Below are 12,357 nucleotides of genomic sequence, written 5' to 3'. Positions count from 1 at the left end.
ACACAATTAGGGAGGGAGATTAGAGAGGTTCATTTCTGACCCTTGAATGAGATGTAATCTCATCCCTCCATCCCTTCCATCCAAAGGCCCTTATAAGGACTTAGGGACTTATTAGATGTAGTGGCCTTAGAAGAACCCTTCTCTCTCTCTCTCTCTCTCTCTCTATATATATATATATATATATATATATATATATATATATATATACTGCATTATTTCATCATACTTGCCAAAGTTCAATATCTTCGCAATTATTGATTGAGTATTGCTCATTCATGTACATGATTTACTCAATTATGTACATAATTTACACAATTGCCCTTCTCATTTATTCGCCCAATCTCCCTCTCTTCCTTTCCACCCCCTACTACTAAAAGAATAAAAATTCTCTTAATTTTCCCTCCAAAAAGCATCTAACTAAATAAGATAATAAATAAAATTTTCTTTCATTACATTATTATATCTTTTCAATGAATATATTCTTATAAATAAACTCTTATTTTTTAAATAAATTCATAATTATGATTTTTTCATTAGAATAAAATAAAATTGATATTAAACTATAAAGTATAAGTTGCTAAATTTTTCAGTAATGTAATAATTATTATCGTAGAGAATAACTTGACACATTCTAATTATTAGCTTCGTGACAAAAAACATTCACTAAAATAAATTCACAACTTAAATAAATTTTTTTATTAGTTTTCCATTTCAATTTTTTGTTTCATATCAAAATACAATGGAGTGAACTGATAAATATTAATGAGGTGCAAATTTAAAAAATATAAATCCTCCTATATACTAAGAGAATACAACTTCTCTAAAGTCTTCCCTCCAAAGTGCTCAAACTTATATATGGAAATAAATTAGATTTTCATTTATTAAGCTAACTTTCTATTTAAAATAATCTATACATAACAAATGTATTCCTATTATTAATTTCGTGACGAAAAAAGAATTTTTTTTAAATAATTTGATGTAGTTAAAATATTTTCATAAAAAACACAATTCATGGAATTATTCAATTCTTTTGATTTATTTTAATATTAGTTATTTTTTATTAAAATTCGTGAGATATAAATCTAAAATCTATAACTAATGCACTAAAAATTAAAAGGCCTATATTTACCGCGCATTTGCGCGGGATCTACACTAGTTTTCGATTAAAAGAAAAAAGAAACTCGGAAACACATGTATATTAGTCACCACCCACTACCGTCCCAGGCACCTAATTACCACCGTCATCCACCACATCACCAACCCTCGTCAGACCTGCAATAGCGCCTCCCTACAACTACCCATTGCGACATCGCCCCTCTACCAGACCACCACTCCTACCGTCGTTTCGCCCCTACCACCACCCCTTACCGTGATGTATTCTACAATTTCATTAAGTTTATATTATTATGAATGTAGTCATAAATTTTGATTAAATATCTAAATTAAAGTGCGTCATTTAACGAAAGAAGTGGAAGACAATATTTCATTACCTTGAAACAATTTTAGAATTTTAGAAAAGAAATCGAAACAAATATAAATTAGCTAAATTTCTCAAGTAATTCCATGACTAAATAAATTAAACAAAAGAAACGAAATAAAAAAAATTAGTATTTGATGATTTAAATGGCAAATTAATGGCCAGTGTTAATGGTACGTGGGAGGTCGTGACAGGGGAGGGGTTGCGATGGGTGGATAATGATGAAATGGGGTGTCGCATAAGGTTACGAGAAGGGTTAAGGGTCATGCAAGGGGTAAGGCTGGGATGGTGGTTATTCTGAAGATATGGTGGGGGTCGTGTTAGGGGTCGGTAAAGAAAGAGGTAGCAGGGTAGTTGTAGGACGTAGGTATGGATTGCAAGGTGGTGGTTAGTTGGTGGTAGGGCTGAGATACAGGTTTAGACTGGAGAGGAACGTCGTGGTCCGAGGTGTTGGGTAAGTGATGGGAAACGCTGCTTCCACACGTTCATGTAATGGTGGGTGGAACTGTGGAAGAGAAAATGGGAAATATCATATATAGAGAATTGAGAGGAGAACAAACAAGAGGGATAATATGATAGACATCATTATCATTATGTAAATAAACAGGTTATGAAATGTACAATAATTTTATGTGCACTTTTCAAATTTCACTTCATATAAGTTAAAAAGTCAAGGAAAAAAGCAGAAGATTTCGAATAAAATTAAGCAACATAAACTTATAAAAAAATATATTGGTAGACAAAGTACATTTTTCTAAAATTTAGTAACTACTAAACCAAAAAAATACGTAAGTTCTTGCTTTGAATAACTCTTTCCGTTACCACCCGTGCAGTGCACGGGTTCCAAAACTAATAAAATATGTATTTTCGTAGGTAAATTAATAATGTAGCTGTCAAGAAATCAATTCAATCAAAATTTTAAGGTGATGATTCAACCTCGTTCAATAAAACTTTAACTCGTTCCTTCACTCGAATGTCCGTTGGGCTTTAAGAGTGGATAATACGAAGGCCCATCCATACCACTGCTCAAATTACGTTGTGAGATTGTTGAAAGCTCAGAAAATTTAAACATGTGATATTTTGATCACGTAGCTTTAATATCATGTCAAGAAAGAAACTCAGCCAAAAACTTAAAGCTAATGGTTAAAACCTGTCTACTAGTCTTAAACTTTACCAGGGATAATTCTCATGATTTTTGCTACATATCACATATGAAATCAACCGAATCGACAACTCTAGTTAGCTCCTTCACTTTGATATTGCTAGTGTAAAGTACATAAAAATGTTGCCTTATTTTTTACACGGATCAAATAGTTGAGAAAGACGGGGTGAAAAATATGCTCTTACAATGTCAACATGGCACCGCCCTCTTTAGATTGCACGTATAAGTTCACAAATACGGAGTATTTTGCTTTATTAGATCATTTCCAATCATCCATAAAATAGAACCTACAAGAAGTACTTGATAGAAATTGAGAGAGAAAAAAAATGTGTGGGGTAATCGGGTTTGAACATGTGACTGTGGGAAATATTGGTATACTTCCTCTATAAAAATTCGGATTATAACGAAATTATAATTATGAAAAACGAGCCATAAATGAAATTACATAAACAAAAAGTATAGAGATTATGAATCAACCTTTGGTCCTAGCAATATGGCCTAAGAACAATATCAAAATCGATATTCTCCTAATTGTTGCACCCAAAATGCTATGAGAAATGCCCTTATTCTTGCTAGAATAGATCCCCAAAATTGTTAATTAATTTTTAGGGTTTTTGTGTGAGTGATGAGAGAATTAGGTCAAAAGAATTGAGAGAAAAATGATCTCCTCTCCTCTCTTTTTACCGTCCAAATGAGAGTGATTAGAGGAAGATATTTTCTTCCTCTTTTTACTCTTATTTCGGTTTTCACCAACCACAAGAATAAGGAGAAAAATATCTTCTTATTTTAGGTTGGTTTTCAAAATGTATAAATGTGTATTTTATTTCAATTGTCATATTTATGTCGACATGTATTAATAAGTCTACACACAACAGTTTGTAGTCGATTTATTAATACCGGTCTGTCAACATTTTATTATGACAATTCCGCATAATATATACATTAACTATAAATATAACATATTTATAATTCGCTAATTAAATATAACTGGTTACGTTTAATTACGAATTAACATCTTAATTCGTTTAAGCTAACATTATATACATTTATTAAATATAACAGTTTATATTCAATTTACGAATTTAACAATTAATTCGTCTCAGCTGGTATTATTTAATTGTATTAAATAATCGTCTTATCATCACATTGACTAACTGTTTAGTCAAATACATAGACTAACCTTTTAGTCAGGCATCAATGTGATTATATTTTCATATAATCGCATCTCTCAAACACATCCTTTAGGTGTGACTTTTAGGGACCGGTTGATCACCGCCATCAGTATGATAATAACGTCAAACTTCTAGCAAGCCAACCGTTATTAAGTAAACGTTAATCAACTGATAAAATACGAAGTATACCCTTGTGAAACTATAAGAGATTTATATATGTTATCATACTAACTGTGGAGGACACAAGCTCCAACAAACTCCCACTTGTCCTCACAAGTGTATGTGCGATAACCGATTCTCATATCTTAAAATTTCTCCCACTCAATGTAAAACAATTTGCAAAATCCGTATTCACAAAGGTCGTATTTTACAAGTGATCAATATCAAAAGTGATTTTCCCGACTAGAGAGCAACTTAACTGATAAACGAATCATCATTCGAGCATGGCCATGCATTTCAGTTACAACTCCTCGAGTGGCCCTGAGAAATAACTAAACCTGATAAAGGTTGGATATTTTCTTCAACTCGAATCCTGCAGATATAAGCACAGTATGAAATGACCCAGAAAAAATTTGCTTAGCCTCCTGTTACGGTCGACCATGAGAAAGAAACCAAAGTCACCCAAAAACTGCCTTAATCTCAAGAGACAGTCGATAGTCAAAAGAATCGACTCTAGGAACACAATGGATGTCCAGTCCACGACCTGGCACCGAATGTTTTTAAACATTTAGGACTCCATTACGTTGTCACATTTTGTCCTACGAGGTATCGTTATAACTCGCATCTGTGATCGATCAGCCATCTGTTTGACTTATGGCTCGTTGAACCCACCATCAATCGACTTCACAAAATAATAGCCAGAGTTATCAGCTCATGTAGGCGATTACGGACCAAAACAAATATAATGTAATTCAGTTCACTTTGTAGCGTTCAATGTTGTCGTACAATCCACATGAAAAACAAAATATGAAATAAAACGATGAAGTTATAAATAGCATATGAAAAAGATAATGTATCGAATCCATAATCAACTAGTACAACTCAGGAACACGTTTAATTTCCATGGAAATAACGTGCCCTTCATGCTTATCATATGACAATGGTTTAGTGAGAGGATCCGCGATGTTGTCATCCGAAGCTATCTTGTCAATCACTATCTCCTCTTGCTCCACGTAATCACGGATCAGGTGAGCCTTCCGATGTACATGTCTAGACTTGTTGCTACACTTAGGCTCCTTAGCCTGGAAGATGGCACCTCTATTGTCACAATAGATGGTGATTGGGTCATTCGAACTAGGAACTATGGTTAGTCCTTGTAAGAATTGACGCATCCATATAGATTCCTTTGCTGCTTCTGAAGCGGCATAGTACTCGGATTCAGTAGTAGAATCTGGTACAACATTCTGTTTGGAACTCTTCCAGCTGACCGCAACACCATTAAGAGTAAAGACGAATCCAGACTGAGATTTCGAATCATCTCGATCTGTTTGGAAGCTAGCATTTGCGTAACCGATTGCACATAGCTTAGTATCTCCTCCATAAGTCAATACCCAATCCTTAGTCCTCCGTAGGTACTTGAGGATGTTTTTAACAGCTATCCAGTGTGTTTCACCCGGATTGCCTTGGTACCGACTCGTCATACTCAATGCATATGCCACGTCTGGGCGTGTGCATATCATGGCATACATGATTGATCCTATTGCAGATGTATAAGGAACACGACTCATGCGTTCAACCCCTTCAGGTGTCGTGGGTGACTGAGACTTGCTCAAATGCATCCCAGACGTCATTGGAAGGTTCCCCTTCTTGGAGTTGGTCATGCTGAACCTTTCAAGAATCTTATCTAAGTAATACTCCTGACTCAGTGATAACATCCGTCGTGATCTATCTCGATAGATACGGATTCTCAATATGCGTTGTGCCTCACCCAGATCTTTCATCTGGAAATGGTTCTTCAACCATCCTTTTACCGAAGATAAGAGAGGAATGCCATTCCCAATCAAGAGTATGTCATCGACATACAATATCAAGAAAGCAATCTTACTCCCACTCGACTTGATATATAAGCATGGTTCCTCGACCGATCGAGTGAAACCATACTCTTTTATCACCTGGTCGAAACGATGATTCCAACTTCGAGAAGTTTGATTAAGTCCATAAATGGAACACTTAAGCTTGCACACTTTCTTAGGATTTTCAGGATCTATGAAACCTTCGGGTTGCACCATGTACAACTCCTCCTCCAAATAACCGTTTAAGAAGGCGGTTTTCACATCCATTTGCCAAATTTCATAGTCATGAAAAGCGGCAATCGCTAAAATTATCCGAATGGAACGCAGCATAACTACGGGTGCAAAAATTTCATCATAATGCAATCCGTGCACTTGAGTGAAACCTTTTGCCACTAGTCGTGCCTTATAGGTATCTGGTTGTCCGTCTAAAGAATGCTTTATTTTGTAAAGTCATTTGCACAGCAGAGGTCTTACCTTATTAGGTAAATCAACAAGATCCCATACGTCATTCTCATACATGGAGTCCATCTCGGATTGCATGACTTCAAGCCATAGCTTTGAGTCGGAACAGGCCATGGCACCTTTATAGGTAGCGGGTTCATTACTCTCTAGGAGTAAAACGTCATTTTCCTCGACCATACCAATGTATCTGACTGGAGGATTAGTGACTCTACCCGACCTCCTAGGTTCCTGAGGAATATTAACCGTATCATCAGTTGAAGGAACAACTTCCTCCATCTGTTCCTCGGTTGTTGGTTCTTGAATCTCCGACAGCTTGAAGGTTCTATTACTTGACTTGTTCTCAAGAAATTCTTTCTCTAGGAACTTTGCACTAGCCGCAACAAAAACTCGATGTTCGGTAGGCGAATAGAAGTAATGACCAAACATTCCTTTTGGATAACCAATAAAGTATGTCTTGACCGATCGCGGGCCGAGCTTATCCTCGTGTCTCCACTTGACATAAGCCTCGCAGCCCCAAACCCGAATAAAGGACAAGTTAGGGACCGTTCCCTTCCACATTTCATATGGAGTCTTGTCGACAGCTTTAGACGGACTTCGGTTAAGTATAAGAGCAGTTGACAAAAGAGCAAAGCCCCATAATGAATCAGGTACTACCGTGTGACTCATCATGGATCGAACCATATCAAGTAGTGTTCGATTTCTCCGTTCCAACACACCATTTAATTGAGGTGTTCCAGGTGAAGTTAACTGTAAAACTATTCCACAGTCTTTAAGGTGTTGATCAAACTCATTTGAAAGATATTCGTCACCCCGATTTGAACGGAGTGCTTTAACCTTTCTTCCCAGTTGGTTCTCAACCTTATTCTGGTATTCCTTGAATTTTTCAAAGGACTCACTTTTATGCTTCATTAAGTAGACATATCCGTATCTACTCAAATCGTCCGTGAAAGTGATAAAATATCTATAGCCATCTCTAGCAGTGATTGACATAGGTCCACATACATCAGTATGTATGAGTTCTAATAGGTCACTAGCGCGCATTCCAACACCTTTGAAGGAAATTCGAGTCATTTTGCCGATGAGACATGATTCGCACGTGCCAAATGTAGAAAAATCGAATGCGGGAATAGTCCCATTCTCGATGAGTTTCTTTACATGTTTTTTATTTATGTGTCCCATTCGACAATGCCATAGATAAGTTTAATCTTTGTCACCAACCTTTAATTTCTTATTATTCACATGTAATATATCTGTGGTTTGATCTACGATATAAATTCCATTCATGGAAACTGCTTTGCCATAAACTATTTCATTAAAAGAGAAAATACAGCTATTGTCCTTTATTGAAAATGAAAAACCGTGTTTATCAAGTACGGAAACAGAAATAATATTCTTAGATAAACTAGGTACATAGTAACAGTTATATAAATATAACTCAAACCCACTAGGGAGCTGGATTACGTATGTTCCTTTTGAGACTGCAGCAACTCGTGCTCCATTCCCGACTTGCAGGTCCACATCACCCTTTGCGAGAGGTGTGATGTTTTTTAGGCCCTGCAAATGATTACACAAATGAGAACCACAACCAGTATCAAGTACCCAAGTTCCGAAACTTGCATGGTTAATCTCAATCATATGAATATAAGATGACATACCAACATGAGTGACGCGGCCTGCTTTTATGTCGTCACGGTACACGGGACAGTTCCTCCTCCAATGCCCAGTCTTGTGACAATGGTGGCACTCAACGTTACCGTCCTTGCTCTTTGTGTAACACCCCCATACTCCAAGTGCCTTACCAGGACCACTCAGGTATGAAGACATTACCATCTCGGTTACCCGAGGCAATGATAATCAAACAACAATAAAGAAACAATGTTTATTATAAATAATTTAGTGAATAGATACAATCCTCAAAACCAAACCAAAAGTACGATACATGATTTCAAACTCGACTGTCTAATCGAAATGTAAATAAACTAAAGGCTACAATGGAAGACTCCTATCATCATGTCGTGGCATCCCGGCTATCCCAAGTACTCATCTCAATACCTGCTCAATATCTGCTCACCATCCCCGAATGGATCACCGCAGTTTACAAAACAACACCGGGTCGAGACTAATCACACAATCAATATGTATAACAATTATAAGATAAACAGAACACTTAATCATCACACACACACACACACACACCAACCAATTCCCATCATCTCAATCCCGATCGTCCACTGGACCACCACGCCAGATGGGGACCGCAGCCGTACCCACCAAATCCCCGCTCCACATAGTGAGCGATAACCCTGTCCATTAATGTGCACATCCCCTTCCGTGGCGGGTTCCACGAAGGGCGAAACTAGGGCGTGAAGTCACTCCCGCAAGTGACCCCACTCAGTCGAGAACGCATCTCGAGAACCATCAACAGCAATCACAACCACAAACACAGTACAATCATTATGTCAAACAACCAAATACAACACATCACCAATATCCCATTATGGGACTAATACCGAGTAGGAAATCCTACCGAACGCACAACAAATCGAGACGGTATCAACAATTTGTATCAAAAGCCTCTTCTACGTACCCTCCTCCTATCATATAACACATAGAGGCTACACATCACATACTACACACAAAAACCCCCAATCTCTAAATTAGGGTTTAACCAAATCAAGGGAAAAACAATAAAAAGGGTACATAGATCTTACCCTCGACGCAAGGAACTCAACGATACGAATAACGACACGAATCGACCGTCGAACTCCGGAATTGCTAAGAATGCGATTAGGAAGATGAACTGGTTGCTTTCTCTCTTAAACAGGGATTTAGGTTTTGTAAAAGTGATTTAAAACAATGACGACGAAACTTAAATACCTTAATCGCATAATTAACAAAACCCGAGAAAATTCCCCGTAAAACCGGACACTCGATCGAGTACCCAAGGTACTCGATCGAGTACCCCCTTACTCGATCGAGTACCCCAGCTACTCGATCGAGTACCCAACAGGTCAGAAACTATTTTATTTCGCAACTTACCCTTACTCGACAGAGTAAGGCCTACTCGATAGAGTACCCCAAGACTTATAAATACGGAGTATTACAGTCTTCCCTCCTTAAAAGGAACTTCGTCCCCGAAGTTCAAACCACTACTAAACAAAGGTACTCCCATATATTCCCGACTCACAACCAAAACAAAATTTAACATAAAACATGTTACTAACCCAACTCATCCCGACAAACATACCGACACTACATATAAAAGGTGTATAAAACTCTTAAAACTGCTCGCGATCATCTCCTACCCTCCTAAAAGAAACAAGGTTACGTCCCCGTAACCATACATACCTGATCAAAGAGGAAAGGGTAACGCTCTTTCATAGCTTCCTCTGGCTCCCATGTAGCTTCCTCGGTCTCGTGGTTAGACCAAAGGATTTTGAGCAAAACTGTCTCACCACCCCTAGTCTTTCTAACCTTTCGGTCTAGAATCTGTTTAGGCACCTCAAGATATGATAAGGACTCATCTAGCTCTAAGCTCTCTGCCTCTAACACATGTGACGGGTCACTCACATACTTCCGCAGCTGCGATACATGAAACACATTATGCACTCTCTCTAACGCAGCTGGTAAAGCCAGACGATAAGCAACTTCCCCAACTCGCTCTAAGATCTCATAAGGCCCTATAAACTTCTGACTTAGCTTGCCTTTCTTCCCAAATCTCATAACTCCGCGCATAGGAGAAACTTTCAAAAGAACCTTGTCCCCAACTTGAAACTCTATATCCCGCGATGTAGATATGCATAACTCTTTTTGCACATCCCGAGTCGCTCTCATCCTTTCCCCGATCATCTTAATCTGTTCCACCATCTCATGCACCATCTCTGGTCCTAAAACCACCGCCTCAAGATCATGTCGTCCCCAACGGATGGGACTCCTACATCTCCTCCCATACAAAGCCTCAAACGGTGCCATACCAATACTCGGTGTGATAGCCGTTGTTGTTGTAAGAAAACTCTATCAAGTCCAACCTCCGCTCCCAGCTACCACCAAAATCCATCACACAAGCTCGCAACATATCCTCAAGAGTCTTGATTGTTCTCTCGAGTATGCCCGTCTGTCGCAGGGATGAAATGTTTGTACTCATCTTCAAAGTTGTTCCCAACGATTCCTGCAACTCTTTCCAAAACCTCGATATAAACCTCGCATCTCTGTCAGACACTATGTCCTTAGGGACTCCATGTAACTTAAGCACGTTCTTTCGATAGGCCATAGCCAATTGTGCCTTAGTCCATGTATCTTTCATTGGAACAAAGTGAGATGACTTGGTCGACGATCCACTATCACCCAAATCATGTTGTTACCTTGTTGACTCTTCAAAAACCCACAATGAAATCCATGGAAATGGATTCCCACTTCCACTCAGGCACCTCTAAAGACCGAATCTTACCTTGTGGTCGTCTCTGTTCCCCTTTAACTCTCTCGGCATGTCAAACAACGGGACACAAACTCAAACTTGTCTCTTTCTTCATCCCAGGCCACCAAAACGTTTTCTTCAAATCCTTGTATAGCTTGTCTCCACCTGGATGAACTGAATATGGTGTGCAATGCGCCTCTGTCATGATCGTCTTTTTCAACTCCTCATCATTAGGAACACACCACCTACCATCAAACCTCAAACTACCATCTGTATGAATAGAAAAGCGGGACACCGTCCCTTTCTCTACTCCAGCTCTCCACTCAACTATCTTAGGATCCAAAGCCTGTTTACCTCGAATATCATCATAAAACTCAAGCAGATCTTTGTCATATCACCCATGGCATCTCCTTTCTGCATCATATGTATCCCAAAGCTCGCTACCTCATCCCTCGGCCTCATCAAAGATAAAGTCGTACACAAGGAATGTACACTCTTCCTACTCAAAGCATCAAAGAACAACGTTGGCCTTCCCTTCATGGTAGATGATTTCCATGTCGTAATCGCCAATCAACTCCATCCACCTCCTCTGTCTCATGTTCAACTCCTTCTGCGTGAAGATGTACTTAAGACTCTTGTGATCAGAAAATACCTTAAAGATTGCTCCATAAAGGTAATGTCTCCAAATCTTGAGAGCAAACACCACTGCACCCAACTCCAGATCATGAGTATGGTAATTCTCCTCATAAGGCTTCAACTGCCTAGAAGCATAGGCAATCACTTTACCATTCTGCATTAACACACATCCCAGCCCATTCTTCGAGGCATCTGTATAAACCTCAAAATTCTCGCTCCCTTCAGGCAATGCTAGGACAAAATGTGGTCAAACGCTCCTTTAATGTTTGGAACGCCGTCTCACAACTCTCATCCTAACGAAACTGTTCTCTTTCCTCATCATCAACGCTGTCATCGGTCTAGCTATCTTGGAGAAATCTTTCACGAACCGTCTGTAGTATCCAGCTAAACCCAAGAAACTCCTAACCTCAGCAACATTCTTTGGTGCTTCCCACTTTGTCACTGCCTCAATCTTCGCCGGATCCACAGCTACCCCATCTTTAGAGATCACATGCCCTAGAAAAGAAACTTTCTCTAACCAGAACTCACACTTGGACAGCTTGGCATACAACTCATGGTCCCTCAAAGTCTGCAACACGATCCTCAAATGCTCCTCATGCTCCTCCTTAGTCTTAGAGTAGACTAAGATATCGTCGATGAATACCACTACAAACTGGTCCAAAACCGTCAAGATTCGGTTCATCAAATCCATAAACACCGCCGCGCATTAGACAACCCAAACGGCATCACCACATACTCATAATGGCCATACCTCGACGTGAAAGTCGTCTTTGGTATGTCCACCTCTCTAATCTTCACCTGATGGTACCCCGACCTCAAATCAATCTTAGAAAAGACTGTTGCACCACTCAACTGATCAAACAGGTCATCTATCCTTGGCAAAGGATACTTGTTCTTTATCGTCACACGGTTTAGCTCCCTGTAATCTATGCACAGCCTCAAGCTCCCATCTTTCTTCTTCACGAAAAGAACTGGTGCTCCCCAAGGCGATACACTTGGCCTAATGTATCCCTTCTCTATCA

Source organism: Silene latifolia, chromosome 5, assembly GCF_048544455.1.
Source record: "Silene latifolia isolate original U9 population chromosome 5, ASM4854445v1, whole genome shotgun sequence".
Lineage (NCBI taxonomy): Eukaryota > Viridiplantae > Streptophyta > Magnoliopsida > Caryophyllales > Caryophyllaceae > Silene > Silene latifolia.
The sequence above is the reverse complement of the archived record's forward strand: the minus strand, read 5'-3'. Positions refer to the sequence as shown.